This window comes from Lycium barbarum, chromosome 6, assembly GCF_019175385.1.
Source record: "Lycium barbarum isolate Lr01 chromosome 6, ASM1917538v2, whole genome shotgun sequence".
NCBI classification, from domain to species: Eukaryota; Viridiplantae; Streptophyta; class Magnoliopsida; order Solanales; family Solanaceae; genus Lycium; species Lycium barbarum.
The window spans coordinates 135,233,162-135,247,938 of record NC_083342.1 but is presented as its reverse complement, the minus strand read 5'-3'; positions in this window follow the sequence as shown (position 1 = coordinate 135,247,938).

Here is a 14,777-nt window from a genome sequence, read left to right as displayed (position 1 = left end):
GGAAGCGAGATTGAGATGGTTTGGACATGTGAAGAGGAGAGACACAGATGCCCTAGTGCGGAGGTGTGAGAGGTTGGCCATGGATGATTTTAGAAAAGGTTGGCCATGGATGATTTTAGAAGAGGTAGGGGTAGGCCGAAGAAGTATTGGGGAGAGGTGATTAGACAAGACATGGCGCAGTTACAGCTTATCGAGGACATGACCTTAGATAAGTCGGTATGGAGGACTCAGATTAGGGTAGAAGGCTAGTAGATAGTATTATTTATCCTTTCGTATTAATAGTCGCATTATCGCGATATAAGTTCTTGTGCTTTGATTTCTGCTACTATCCGTTATTTTCTGTACTTTGATTATCTTATTTTATCTGTGATAGCTACTACCCCTTTGCAAACTGCTTTATCATGGCTTAGTCGCTTTCGTTATTTTCATTTCCATATCGCTTTGAATTTATTGGCCTTATCTGACCTCTTTTTATGCTTTCTATTGAGCCGAGGGTCTTTTGGAAACAGCCGTCCTATCTTGATAGGAGTAAAGTCTGCGTACACTCTACCCTCCCCAGACCTCACGTTGTGAGATTTCACTGGGTTGTTGTTGTTGTAGTATCTTTGGTCCCTCTAGAAGGTCCCAGCTTTGGTCTAGGAATCTTCAGGCGCAAAATCAAGCGTGCGTCTTTTGTGAAGTTAGCACTATCTCTAAATTATATAAACAGTAGGTTTTCTGGCAATCATAGACTATTTTACTTTGTAGCACTAACATATGGCTTTGAGACACGTACTTATTTTTGTATTCAGAGACAAAGTTAGGATTTGAAACTTGTGGATTCGGAGTTCTAATTTTTTAAGATTATTGAGTTCTAAATTAATTATTTTTTACATATTTGACAAAAATATAATACAAATATATGATTCGGACCAAAGCTACTGGATCGGTCGAACCTGCGCCCGAAGGGCTAGCTCCGCCCTGTTGTACTTATGGATTAATGTACCACAATGAATGATTAATTATTCTGATTCTGACATAATTTTCCCTGAACGTACCCCTCCCATCCGTCTCCCTTTCAGGATGGTCATGTCGCAAGGGAAAGAATTTGTTCGTATCTGTCATAGTGGCTTTCATTTGGATGAGAACTTGACGCAACAATTTTACCAAGTGAATCTGCAATAATAGGTCATCGTTCCCTCACAAAGATAATGCAACTTCCCTTTCTTTTGGCCCTACGGATATCATCTACTTGTTGAATAGGGTGTGCTGTGATGGAGAAAGAATTTTCACTAAGAGAATCCGTAAAATAAAGTTGGCTCCAATTTTCATTTTAACATCTCAACTAAAGCTTGTACCTATTAGACACTCCAACATGATTCAAAGTGTGCCTACTAAGCACATACGTTGAAATGGCAAAATCACAATTTTTTTTTTTTTTTAACTTTAGTGAACATTTTTTTTTAACCTAAACTAACCTCATCCAATTCTACCTTATACCACCGTAAAACTGACGTCCCCTGCAGAGGGACATGGTGGGTCCTGGTGGCGAGGGTGGCGTGGGGGGTTCGGGGGGGGGGGGGGGATTATGTAAAAATAAAATTGCTTTTCGATCTCTTCTTATGAATATCTGGTCCAAATGCCATGTGTCGCTGTCTTATTTGTAACTTTGCCAGCTCATGTGTGTGAACAACACACACTTGGTTTTCTTGAGTCATTGTGAGTGAGGTGTTTAATAGGCACACTTAGAATTTGTTAGTATTAGTCAGTGATTGATAGGGAAGTATTGAGAAGAGGTTTTGGTGAATATATTTCACTCATTAAAATGACTGGTTGTGATTGAAAAGGTACCTATTCGTAAAAAGTTTAAACTTAAAGTGTCTAATCATAACAGGTTTAAACTAAAAGTGCATATTCATAAATGGTTCAATTTTGTTGGTTTGAACAAACACCAATGTATTTATAAATACCTGATTATTCCAAAATAAAAGATGAATCATATTTCTCTTTCTCTCTTTTACTTTCACTACAAATCACAACATTCTGTTCTTGTGGGGAATTCAAGTTAATTGCTGAAACTTGAATTTCATAGGCTTTGTAAAATCCTGGAGGAATTCTGCCACCATCTCTGCACGAACGAAGTGGGAGGTTTAAATCCTTAAGGACAGAGATTAACTACAGAGATTAATTCTATTAAAGTCGGATTATTTTTTTCCCACTTTTAATACTTAATTTTTCTAACAGAATTATGGTGGGGTGTAGGGCTGTACATGGACCGGGTTAATTCGGATTTTTTAAACACCAAACCAAACCAATTGCTTCGGGTTTTTAAATTTATACACCAAACCAAACTAATAAAATTCGGGTTTTTCAACCTCGGATTTTTCGGGTTTTTTTTCCGGAATAGTCTTGACACGAAACATATAACTTTTACTTTAAATATTTCTTTAGTCCTAGTAAGATACAACTATATAATTAAGGTGTTTCTTAAGAAAATAAAACAAAACGTGAGAAGAGTGATGATATTGTATTAAAATATTCAACAAAAGCTAATATAATCGGTTAAAATAAATATTGCTAATTAACAAGCCATAAAAAAAAAGGATCATAATCTAATAATATTAAGTCATGCTAAAATAAGTATTAATTACATGACAAAGAAAAAAAAATTAAGTTATGTATTTTTACTCTCTAAATCAATTATGCAAAACTAAAGAATAGATATCCAACATTATTGTCATTTCTAGTGGTAAATTGAATTTCTTTTGTTAGCATTAGTGTTGAGTTGGTTTTGATTTGGACTTTATTTGAGTTACTAATATCCATAGGATATAAAACTTATTGACATTCAAAATTCTAAGTTCAAGCTTGAATAATATGATAATAGATAAAAAAAAAAACTACGAAAATATTTAAGAAATATTTATAAATTACATTACAAACAAATATTTTTATGTATAAAATATTTTAAAAATTGAATACACGTACTGTCGGGTTGGTCTGGTTCGGTTTGACTTTTTTTAGTTAAAACCAAACCAAACCAATTATGGTCGGGTTTTTTTTTTCAACACCAAACCAAGTCAAACCAAACCACTAGTCGGGTTTTTCTCGGTTTGGTACAAGCTTTAATTGAAGGGTACAAATAGAATTCGGAGTCAACTTTAAGGGGTCGTTTATGTATTTGGCCAAAAACCGAACAGATATATGAAGAAGCTAAGGAGGCTTGGATAAACCCCTTATGCCACTAGCTCCAGATCCGTTTGTGTGCATGCCTTTAGATCTTTGGTATGCCTACCTTTGCACATTGCCTGTTTCCTGACTAAATGATTTACCGAACGAAAATTGCCTTTGTCCTTAAATTTGTTTACCCCGAATTTGGATAATCAATTAAATTTATGAGTAGGTATAGGATATGTGGTTAAACCTCAATCTATTTGGTGGGAAAAGATATATATGGATGCGAAATGAAGAAAGTAATGATGATCAGAGATTCACTATAGACCTATGTATCTAATAATATACGATTATTGCTTTGATTGAACAGATTTAAGAGATGAACACGTCGAATCCGGACCAAAGTCAGATGTTTGAGAGAGATTCGCATATATTTGCTAGTACAAAAATGTTCTTGATATGAGGAAGCCAACGCCTCAAAAGTAGAGCAATGAGCCATATTTATAGTATTGCCCCATGGGCTTCATACAACATGAGAAACTAAAAAATAAAGAAAAAACTCTGAGATTAGGTTGGGTTAGGTTGGCCGTACGGTCTGACACCCGTACGGCAGACAGTTGAGCATGGCAGGACGTTACCGACGCGTGGCAATCGCGTAACGGACCTTCCCGGACTAACGACCACGATCAAACGGACTAACAACCACAATCTAACGGGGGAACGACCATGATCAACTCGGCTATGGGAAAGTCGGACCAAACAATGTTCTTCTCTTTCCCCGGCTCAAGCACTCCTCCGATCCTGAACGTAGATCTCCATACCCGTGTTGATCTCTTCCTTCACCGGCCTAACATATATCCGATTTTTACCGTATACAAAATTATGTTATCTATTTTCAGATATACTTCTACTAATACGAGTCCATTTGATTAAGCAAGCGGCATTTTGCTTTATCTTTGGCATTTCATCCAAAAGAAAGAAAAAGAAAAGAAAAAAAAAAGGGAGGATAACCAAAGTTGCACAGCTGCCAAGAGGGGTCATATTTTTTCTAAAATGTTCATGCTATTGGTGCTTTAAAACAGAAGAATCATTTTACAGAAAACGGTTTGAGGAGAAACTTGCTTAATTTCTTTACATTCTTTTTTCATGACATGGAAGTTGCTTTTCGAGACTTCTTAAACCAGCATACGCTATCTTAAATGCTATCGATGAACTGTAAATTTCACTAAAACAATGATTGGCTTCAATACGGAGCCCGTTTGGATTGACTTATAAGTTGCTTATAAGCTGTTTTCAGCTTTTTTGAGTGTTTGACTAGCCAACTTGAAGTCATTTTGTGCTTAAAATAAGCTCAAAAAAATAATTGGGCTCATTTGACTTAGCTTATCTAAAGCAGCTTATAAGCTGAAAACAACTTATAAGCCAAAAAAATAAGTTAGACTACCCCAATTTTTTTTTTTTTTAGCTTATAAGCTGTTTGCAGCTTATAGGCATAAGCCCATCCAAACAGGCTCACAATATTGTAATTTGTAAATACAATCAGACCTCTCTATAACGACATTCGCGTATAGCAGTACCTTTCTATAACAGCTAAGATTTTTCATGTTATATTTTACTTCTCTATAACAGTATTTTACTTATAACATCAATAACCAACTTTATAACAGTACGCTCTTTGTAAAATCACTACTCATATAACAACTATCTGCTTTTTTTGGTAATATAATTATTAACCATCTTTGTAAAAATAGAATATTTATGATTATCAATAATAAGTAGTATAGATTTTGACCATATATTTAATTTGATACCTTAATATATACTATATTTATGACATAATATTCCATATGAATACATATGTGGAGTTTGATGCAACACTTCCTATCATTGGATCTTTCACTAATGAAGAACAACAGAATATGGAAGCCGAAGACGACAATGAAAGTGCTGTCGAAGAACCTCAACCTATTGTTACTTGGACTAGGTTAGAAGATTCAACGGTTCAACTCTTAGATTCCTTTCAAGGGAAAGTAATTGGATACCCGTTTGCTGAAAGTTTAGACGCAAATATTCGTAAATTAAAGCATTATATCACCACTAAGAGATTAGATTCTACGAAACAAGCTACAATAAAATTTCTCCCATCAATCTTGAAAGAATTTAATTTTCGTAGATTTAAAATGTGTGCCTTAGAGTTTAAAACTTTATAAATTCAGTTATGAATTTATTGAAATTGTATTAGCTTTCTTTAATGTTTAGTTAGTGAAGCATTCATATCTTTGAGATATAAAATTTAAATAATTTGTTATTTTTTTACAACATTAAAAAATAAAAAAATAGATTATATGCATCTTTTTTGCATATAACAGCCAATTAATATTTAAATGACAAATGCTGTTATAGGTGTATAACAACAATACTCTATAATTAACAACAAAAAAATCTCGAACCCAACGACGTTGTTATAGAGAGGTTTGAATGTATATTCAATTAATACTGTGTCAACAATATTTTACTTGTATACACTGTCGTAATATTTTTGATGATGTATCAAAAAGGGTAATCCCTCCGCCTCAATTTGTGTTATACTCTTTTCATTTTAGTCCATCTAAAAAAGAATTGACCTATTCTTATAACAATTTAACTTTAAATTTGTCATTTTGTCATTTTACATTAAAAAGATGATTTACAGTCACACAAATCCATAGCTTATTTTAGACCATAAATTTCAAAAGCCTTACTTTCATTCTTAAACGTCGTGTCCAATCAAACATCTTCACATAAATTGGGATAGAGGGAGTAATATTTTTGATGAACTTGTAAAAAATTCTAGAAATAATTATAATCAGCTTCACCGTTAGTGAAATGTCAATAATAAGACAAAGAGTTTCTTTTTGACTTAATTATTTGATGTTTGAAATATATTGGCCCGAGTAATTTTAATTCGCATGGGTTCTGTTGACACCCAATTTTGTCCCTCCTTTATTTTAATTTACTCGGGCTTCTAAATTTACTGACGAGCTAAATACTTTATTTTCACTATTTTTTTTTCTCTTTTATTATTATTGCTACTACTATTAATATCACTACTGTTATTTTCAACACTACGAGCATTACTTTACCACAAATTTTAAATGATTCGTCATCATTTTTTTTTTTTTAGGTTTGGACTCGTTAAATTAATTACAGAACAACACTTTGTTAAATCCTTACTTTTTACATATTAGTCTTCATATAGTATATATTGTGCTAGTTGTTAAATTAGAAGCCCAAAATTAATTACATAGAGGAGGAAGGACCAACAATTTTCGGCCAAATTAATGACCCGAAATATAAATACAATATTATTTCCCTACCCAAATAAACAACCCACGTTTTTTTTCAGCCCACTATTCATTAAACATCACCAGCCCATTAACTATTCCTACCCGGTCCAGCCCAAAATCACCCGACCCGGCCCAATTTTTCGGTCCAAAACGAGGGAAGGGTTCCCTTCCCATTTCTTTTCTTTTTTTTCCGCCTCCCTCATCTCTCTCTCTCTACGCCCTTCTCTCCCTTTCTTCTCTGCCTCCACTCCCGCATGCCCACACCGCTACCCCACCACGCTTCTCTTCCCCACACGACGACCCCACCGCCGCTCTCCTACGCTCCCCCCGCTCCTCTCTTTCCCTTTTTCATCATCATCTCCTCCACTCACCCTTGTCCCTCCATGCCTGTCCCCTTCGTCTCTCTCTCATACGATCTCCCTCTCCTCACTCTATAAAGAGAGAGGGAGATCGAACAGACAGAAGAAAGGAAGAAAGGGAGAAAAAGATCTGGAATCTACAAAAAATTCCCTTACAAAACACAAGTTCTAACCGCCTCAAATTTTTCCAGAAATCCTTAGAGTTTACGACTTTCATTCGTTCGATTATCGTTCTAACTTTAAGAACGTCAAACATTCGTTCTGTCTTGGTGGACTTTGGCCGCGACAGAGATTTTCGGATTCATTTGTATCGAGTCCTAATCTATTCCCAAAGAGAGTAGATTCGAGACCCCGACGATCTCAGTTCACTGCACACAAAAAAGGTAAAATCTGATACATTTTGACTCAGTATTCCGTTAAAATCCCGTTAGTGTAAAACTCCTGCTATGATGCTTTGTTGTTATCATTTCACTCAAATCGGTGATTATTGTTGTAGTTAGATTGGTTTGGGTATCAGCATGTTTTATGTTTGTTATTGTTGTGTGATCGTGTTCAGCATGTCGTTTGCATATTTTTGATGTTTTAGATTAAATTCCAAGTATGGAATCTTATGTTTGTCATTCTTGTTTCGTCTAATCAGTTTAGCATGTGTCTATGAATTTGTTTGGCTTCAGCTGGTCAGTAGGTATCGAGCCCATTGCTTATGCTTAAGATTGTTTAGTTGGATCGGTTTCAGCCTAATTGCTAGGATACCAATGAGCATGAATATTTGCGTTTCCTGAATTAGTTTGAGTTGTATGTATGGACCTGTATATCAGTTAATTAGTAATCTTTTGTTGATATAACCTTATAGGGGTGAACTTTGTATGTAACTAATCATTTTCCTCAAGTTGGGTCCTCTATTAGTTGAAATTGTCCCTTAAGGACATAATATGTCGTAGACGAATGTTACTATGTTTAAGTGGATGATTTTAGCTGTAAAAGGGTATTTTCTGCCTTACTTATGATTAGCATAGGTAGCTGATTGTGTTAGTGTGTCATGTGCTACTGCTATGCGTCCACGAAAGGATATGACATCCAAATTGTGATTCTAAATATCTCCTTATGCCAATCTGGTTAAAGAAGCTGTTTGGTATGTTGATAATGTTATTACCCTAATTAAGTATGTATATTTTGAATTTAGTCCTGTCCAGGTTTTGGTTTATTGGTTGAAAGGTCCAAATTTGTTTGCAAAAGATTCTGTAGAGTCAATATACGATCATGATGGCCTAAAATATGATTTGTGTAACCAAACTAATCCTATATGTTTGAGAACTAAGATTAAAGGAGAGTTGTGAGTCTACATATAAAAAATGAGATTGCAAATGATGTATGCACAGTGTGATATCCTACAATTTCCCTCTTCATCTCTGTTTATCTATGCCCAACAAATTAGTCCTGAAATCCTTTGAATTGTCTCATACTTGGATGTTGGTTTGTTAGAAGTTAGCTTTGATTCAGCCCTTGCATTGTTTTAAAACATCTTACTCTACATACATTCTATGTGTATCACATTGTACGTCATTATCCATATCATGTCTTCATCCACTAAACTTCTATTTCCTGTTAACAATATATCTATATCTTATGCTGATGGTGTGATTATTTGGGCTATTTGAGGGCATGATATCTCTCTGGTAACCTCACCAGCAACCCTGTCCATCTGAAACACTCTTTTTTTACATGTCATTTGGTTTGCTTCTGCTCCCCTGCTTATTCCCTTAGCTGCATCACAACCAAATTTATGCCCCCCCCTATTAGTTTGATTATCACATTTAATTCGTTTAGCCTAGTTGTCATATAGTCTGGTATCAACTGCCCACCTCTGTATTTAATTTGGTTCTTGTCATTGCTCAGCACGATGTTGGCTTCCAGCTGCTTGTTCAGATTTCTTGGGATTAAATTTGGGTTCTAGTTATTCAAGTAGTTGAGTTCTGCGTGTCTTATACCATGTCCAAACTGTCTGACTTCATTTTAGCTTAAATATTTGATTGATACATTACTGTTCCGCAACTGGATTCATTTGTACTGTCATGTTAAAACTAATGCATAGGCAAGAAGTTCTAGCCTTATGTCCAATGCCTGCTCATTCTGTACCATCTTGTCCTATTTCAAAAGATTAGTTCATTTCTTTCAATGGTTCAAAACATCTAGAGTAAAATAGAGCTAATGCTTCCTTCTCTATCGACCCAAATTATTATGCTAAACAGGGGGTAATAAGCCCATGTGGGTTCTATATGTTTTCTGTGAAGTTTTGCTACGGATTGAAGCAGTTTCTTGAGTTCAACACCAAAATATAACACTGTTTTGTCTGTTATTCTGTTCAGTAGTTGATTACCCTTATGCATATAATTGTTTCTTTATATTTTCCATGATGCCCTGATACATATAATGAGCTGTTAGGTTAATGAATCTGTCTGGATATACACAATATACACATCAGTCACTTGACTTGTTTTGAATATTGAAAATGTGCTGTTGTGTTGGTCATCTCTTTCCTCTTGGCTGCTGCATACCCATGCTACTGTTTCCTGCTGATTTTTCTGCATAACACTCCTGCTCCTTTGTGACTCGTTTTCGTATGTGTTTCTATTCCTCTCCTCCATCCTCTGTCTTCTTTTCCTACTTTGGATTTTCATAATACATATGAGGAAATCTTGTAATTGCCTAAAAATTGTTCAATGGTTGTTGTCCACTATATTCACGATTGCAAAGAAGGCCTTATGTTCTGCCTGTTGGCATCTGTAAACAAATGAACTGAAGCATTAGTTTAGGAAACATCATGTATATATTAGGATATGTACATGAGAGTATACCTGGTATATACATGAATCATTCACATTATACATGTTTAGTCTTATTTATTGGTTATGCACTAATAATTTTCTTTCCATTTTTTATGCATGAACATCGCATACGAGTCCGGGGGGGACTGGTCTTCTCCTGTATTCGGCGTTGGGCTAAAAGCCCAACGAAACTCTCCTCCTGTGTCAGCCCAGCCTACAGCATAAATAGAAAACAAAATCTGGGCCAAAGCCCAATAGCAAAACAGACCGCAGCAGCGGTCCAAGAAAATGGGCCGTACCCATTTACTCTTTTCCTCTCTTCCTTATTTTATTGTTGTGTATTCTTATTTGTTTGTATGACTAACATTTATCTTATTTTTTATTAACTTAGATGAATTCTAATAAATTAGCGGGTTTAACTTTAGCATAATGGGTAGCTTAACTTAAGAGAGAAACTCACGAGTAGCCCCATAGATTTCATTCTCCTTCTATATTATAGTCATTTATGGCATCTATAATATTTTTATATATTCGAATAATTGATTCTTAAAAAAAAAAAAAATAGTATGACTACATTTTTTTCTAGCTAAGGGAACCATAATTTATTTTCACTGTCTTAAAGAATTCAAACGTAATGAATAGACCAATATGAATTAAAGCACACGTTTGTAATTGATTTTTTTTTTTCCAGATTTATCCAAATTGCACATACTTTGATTGAGCATAGTTTTATAAGAAATAATGAAAGAGATAAAATAAAACTCGCATTAATTATTTTCGTACTTCATTCATACTCCTAAAAAATACAAAAAATCGTTTAATATCTCACCATTTGAATTGTTTCAAATATCTATCAAAACGCTGCATAAATTCACATTTTTGTCCACTCATATGTAAACTATCTTTTGCAAGCTTTATTTTTAAAATAACATCATTAGTTGAAACCTTAACAATATTTATAAGTCGTATTTCAAAATAGAATTATAAGTACTCTTTTATACAAATTATTATTTTCTATAAGTTCTATTTTAAATAGCATTCTTACATGTCTGTCTATAACTTTAGCCATACTTACAAAGCTACTTTCTTTTTCTATAATACCATATTTACACTTAGCCTAATTAATTATAAGTCCGGTCAGTTAACCATTGTTAATGGGTCTTAAAGGATGCCTAATACCTTCCCTTTAGACTATTTGAACCCTTACCTAGAATCTTAAGTTTCGAAGACCTTAAACAGAGCTAACTTTAGAAAATAACTTTGATAAACTTTAGGTGTCCTAATTCACCATAAATAATTAGGTGGCGACTCCTTAAAACAAATAAACAAAAACAGGAATCACCAATATGTTGTACTTCTAATTTAACTCCGGTTAAAATGGGGTGTGACAGGTTCTATTAAGGAAATTTTACATGACGTAAGTAACATCTAAAAGGTATTTATCTACCGTAGCTATGCTTTATAATAATTACCTATCGTAGCTATACTATGTATTTTCATAGCAAATTCACATCCAAAACCTCACTCCACCACCGATCAACAATTTCATTCCTCCGCTGTCATCTCACCGTCGTCTCTGATATCCAACCACAATCTCGTCTCCTAGAATTTTGAACATATGTAGGTTCACGGGTGGCGATGGTTCTTGGGTGAAAGAAGATGAAGATGATTTCAAGTTCCATCATGTCATCATCACGTCGTCCTCATCGCCATCATGTCGTCCTCGTCGCCGTCGTCATCATGTCTTTCTCGTTGCCGTCATCATCATGTGACCGTCGTCATCACCTCACACGTGCCAGATTCAATTCTCACTGGTGCTCAATCGACGACATGATAGATAAAATGGCTAGATCTGCGACGATTTCGAGTTCCAGATCTAGCCGACGTCATCACCTCCACCACCGTCGCATGTGTTAACTAGACCGGCGGCTTTTTCAGCTGACCTTGCTCGCTGTATTTTGTTTTCTTGTATTTCTGAGATCTGGCCGAATTTGAGTGTATTCTGCATTTTGAATGTAAATAATCTATATATTTTTCGCCTGTATTTATGTATTACGAAGGAGATTGTTTTAAAAAAATTCTTGTATTTTTTGAATTTTTGTTTGAATACAGCTGAATTGAACACAGTGATTGAATACAGTATAAAAGTAAGTACGAATGAATGCAGTGAATTGAATACAACCGAATTGAATGCAACAAAATACACCTTATGACAAATACTTTGTAGCAACGAACAGTAAGGATACTATAGCTATGCCTTGCAAACAACGTCCAAACTATAGTCATTTGTGAAAATTTCTCTTCCCTTTAAAGGGACAGGTGATTTTACCAATTACCGCTGCTTGGTACAATAAATAGTCACCTGGCCAAATTTGAGTCCGGAACCAAAATGCCCAAAAAAAAAAAAAAAATTTGAACCAAAATACCCCAACAAAAAAAAAAAAGTTATCAAAGTACCCATAGCGCAGTATTTTACTGCACTATAGCACTAACGGAGACAGAGCCGTTAAGTGCTATAGCGCAGTATTTTACTGCGCTATATTAAAAAAAAAAAAATTTTGGTACTTCTATAACGCAGTAAAATACTGTGTTATAGAAGTACCAATTTTTTTTTTCTTTCTATAACGCAGTAAAATACTGCGATATAGAAGTACCAAAAAAAAATAAATTATATAACGCAGTAAAATACTGCGTTATATAAACAGTACAAAAAAATAAAATTGACCAACTTTATTTTTTGCAACACTTAGTGTTATTTTTCATACTTTGACCAATGATTAGTCGTGTGTCAAGATTCCGAAACGTCAATATTTTATATAGAACCTGATATTTTTTTCTGCGTACAATAATGTAGGCCCAATACATCAAGGATACGTAGACGTTCGGATCGTCATTTTTGGGGTTGAAAAGGTGCCCGAAGTAAGTTTTGAGTTTTTTCCATACTTTGACCAATGACTAGTCGTGTGTCAAGACTCCGAAATGTCAATATTTTATATAGAACCTGATATTTTTTTCTGCGTACAATAATGTAGGCTCAATACATCAAGGATACGTAGACGTCCGGATAGTCATTTTAGGGGTTGAAAAGGTATCCGAAGTAAGATTTCTTTGGAAACTTTAGGGTGTTTTATTTTTTAAGATTTTGATTTAAGCGTGTTATTTTTTAATCAAGACATAACTTTATTTTGAATATAAATATAATTCTAAAAAATATAGGGACAAAAACTAGTTGTAAAGTCGTCAAACTTTAGATGGTCATAACTTTGCGCTCGGACGTCCGTTTTACGCGTTTGTTTTTTGAACTTGCGTATTTTTTCGAGATCTATGCGGACATTAGGCAGTTTGGCCGAGCCGATTTAAAAAAAAAAAAAAAAAAGCCTTTTACCCCATTCAATTTCGATTTTCCCCCATGGCGTGAAATTTTCAGTTTTATTTACTTATAATATGATGATACGCAATAAATTTCAACGTAAAAATCCCGGGGTAATGTAGCTGTGAATGTCAATTTCACTTCTACGGTTTCAATTTTTGAAAATAAAGCTGACTAATTTTCTCGACATATAAAGTTGACTAAAATAACCTTACAGTCAAACACTAAGTTTTATCAAACAAAACTTACTTCGGGCACCTTTTCAACCCCTAAAATGACGATCCGAACGTCTACGTATCCTTGATGTATTGGGCCTACATTATTGTACGCAGAAAAAAATATCAGGTTCTATATAAAATATTGACGTTTCGGAGTTTTGACACACGACTAATCATTGGTCAAAGTATGAAAAAAACTCAAAACTTACTTCGGGCACCTTTTCAACCCCTAAAATGACGATTCGAACGTTTACGTATCCTTGATGTATTGAGCCTACATTATTGTACGCAGAAAAAAATATCAGGTTCTATATAAAATATTGACGTTTCGGAATCTTGACACACGACTAATTATTGGTCAAAGTATGGAAAATAACACTAAGTGTTGCAAAAAATAAAGTTGGCTAATTTTGTTTTTGTACTGTTTATATAACGCAGTATTTTACTGCGTTATATATATATTTTTTTTTTGGTACTTCTATAACGCAGTATTTTATTGCGTTATAGAAAGAATTTTTTTTTATATAGCGCAGTAAAATACTGCGCTATCGATACTTTGGTAACTTTTTTTTTTATTGGGGTATTTTGATTCAAAATATTTTTTTTGGGGGCATTTTAGTTCCGGACTCGCCAAATTTGACCCTCGTATTATCCGAATATTGTTTAATATGTGCATGATGTGAAGGTGAAACTGACAGGAGTATCATTGAAGTGAAAATCAAAATCTCATTTTCATCCTTGTCCTTTTTCCTTTTAATTTTTTTTTGTTGTCTTCCTATCAAATTGTTATGTGCGTCCAGAAGTTTCAAAAGTGATAAAAGTTAAATACATTTTTTTGTGGTAATCCTTTTGGAAAAGGAGAGTTCCAGAAAACAAACAGCTGTAATACACTAAGATGCTAGCTGTTGGCTGAACTCATTCATAGTAATCACATTACACAACAAAAAAGGAAGTAGTATTCATAGTAGTAGTTAGGGGTGTACAAACCAAACCGACAAACCGCACCAAATCGATAATCCGAACCAAACTGAGAAAAAAACTCGACTAGTGGTTTGGTTTGATTTGGTTTGGTTTTAAAAAGAAAAACCCGAACACTATTGGTTTGGTTTGGTTTTAGCTAAAAAAAGTCAAACCGAATCAAACCAACCCGACATTACATTGATAAAATTTCAAACATATTTTATACATAGAAATATTTATTTATAATGTAATTTATAAATGTTTCTTTAACTTTTCATAGTTTTTTGTCTTTTAACATATTATTTCAAGCTTGGAATTAGAATTTTGAATGGTTTAATAAGTTTTATAGCTCAATAATATTAGTAACTCAAATAAAACTCAACAAAAATCAAATCAATACTAATGCTAACAAAAGAAATTCATATCTAACACTAGAATGATAATAATTTTGATATTTATTCTTTAGTTTTATATTAGTTTAGAAAGTGAAAATACATAACTTAATTTATTTTTTTCTTTAATATCTAATCATGTAATTAATACTTATTAGCCGTACTTATTTTAGC